This window comes from Hyla sarda, unplaced genomic scaffold (genome assembly GCF_029499605.1).
Source record: "Hyla sarda isolate aHylSar1 unplaced genomic scaffold, aHylSar1.hap1 scaffold_1111, whole genome shotgun sequence".
NCBI lineage: Eukaryota > Metazoa > Chordata > Amphibia > Anura > Hylidae > Hyla > Hyla sarda.
This window is the reverse complement of record NW_026607732.1, coordinates 119367-120577: the sequence shown is the minus strand read 5'-3', so window position 1 is coordinate 120577 and position 1211 is coordinate 119367. Positions and strand designations below refer to the sequence as shown.

Below are 1211 nucleotides of genomic sequence, written 5' to 3'. Positions count from 1 at the left end.
GAAAGTAGGCCAGAATGTCAGTCCATGTTGGAGCAGGTTTAGATACAGTCTAAAGTATAGATCTCAAAGTCTGTGCACAGAATTTAGCAAGGGCCTCGCACCTTCTGATGCATCAGGTAGGTGCACAATAGCATAGCCTAACCCTCTGTACTTTGGTCTATATTGATGCGGGACATAGACAGCCAGCTGATGACCAATCCATTAGTGCAATGGATGGCTGGAAGCATTTGTCTTTGCCTTTGCAATACCACAGAAGCAATGCATGGTCAATGTACAGCAATGACACACCTGTGTGAACAGCCAGGAGACCCCCCACCCCCCCCCCATGTTATGTTACATAGTTACATAGTTAGTACGGTCGAAAAAAGACATATGTCCATCAAGTTCAACCAGGGAATTAAGGGGTAGGGGTGTGGCGCGATATTGGGGAAGGGATGAGATTTTATATTTCTTCATAAGCATTAATCTTATTTTGTCAATTAGGAACATTCAGCACCCACCCGCTATCAAGGCAGCTGCCTATCATGTCATGCCCTACCTGCACAGGTGTGCTGGCTACTCAAATGATCCAATTAAGGAGGCCATTTAGTCAGCAGCAGCAGAAGTCCTGTGCCTGGACGCTCCAACAGCGGCCAGACACAAGCAGAAGCAGAAGCAGCAGAAGCAGCAGCAGCACCACCTTTTGTTTTTTGGCTGCAGCAGCAGCAAGGCCCACAGGGCTGGCTAGCTGGCTAGCCAGCAAGCAGGTAGCAATGAAAGTAGGAATCTTTCTTTTTAACCCTGTAAGGGGGTGGTGCACTGTACCCGAAGATACTGCCATATCGGGTCAATGCATAGGGCGACGGAAGCAAGCTTCGAAATCGGCCCCCGTTCTCAAAAATCCATTTAATATATGGTCCCCAGATAGGGGACGTATCAGATATTAAACTGATAAGAACAGATTTTTTTTTTTTTTTTTTTTTTTTTTTTTTTTAAAGCCGAGGAACGTGCTTTCGATTCACCCAAAGTGCAAGAAAAAGTGCAAACGTGTTACACTAAAAAAACGTGCACAAAGGATGCGGTCTATCGCAAGCCCTTCTCCGATAGGAGAGAGGCCCCCCAACAAACCTTACCCTTCGCCTCCGGACCAAAAGGTACCTGCGAGGTTCCAGGTTCGATGTCCCTTTTCGCCGAAGCTACTAGGGGACCACAAATGCTCCCGGCATCCCCCT

At 47.4% G+C, this 1211-nt stretch overlaps 1 non-coding gene across 1 annotated transcript; it reads right to left on the bottom strand.

Annotated features, from left to right (window-relative positions):
- Window positions 1-788: 788 nt before the first annotated feature.
- Window positions 789-982, bottom strand: LOC130301143 (U2 spliceosomal RNA). The gene has a single exon (XR_008851835.1). It is a non-coding gene; the product is annotated as a U2 spliceosomal RNA (small nuclear RNA).
- Between the last annotated feature and the right edge of the window lie 229 nt (window positions 983-1211).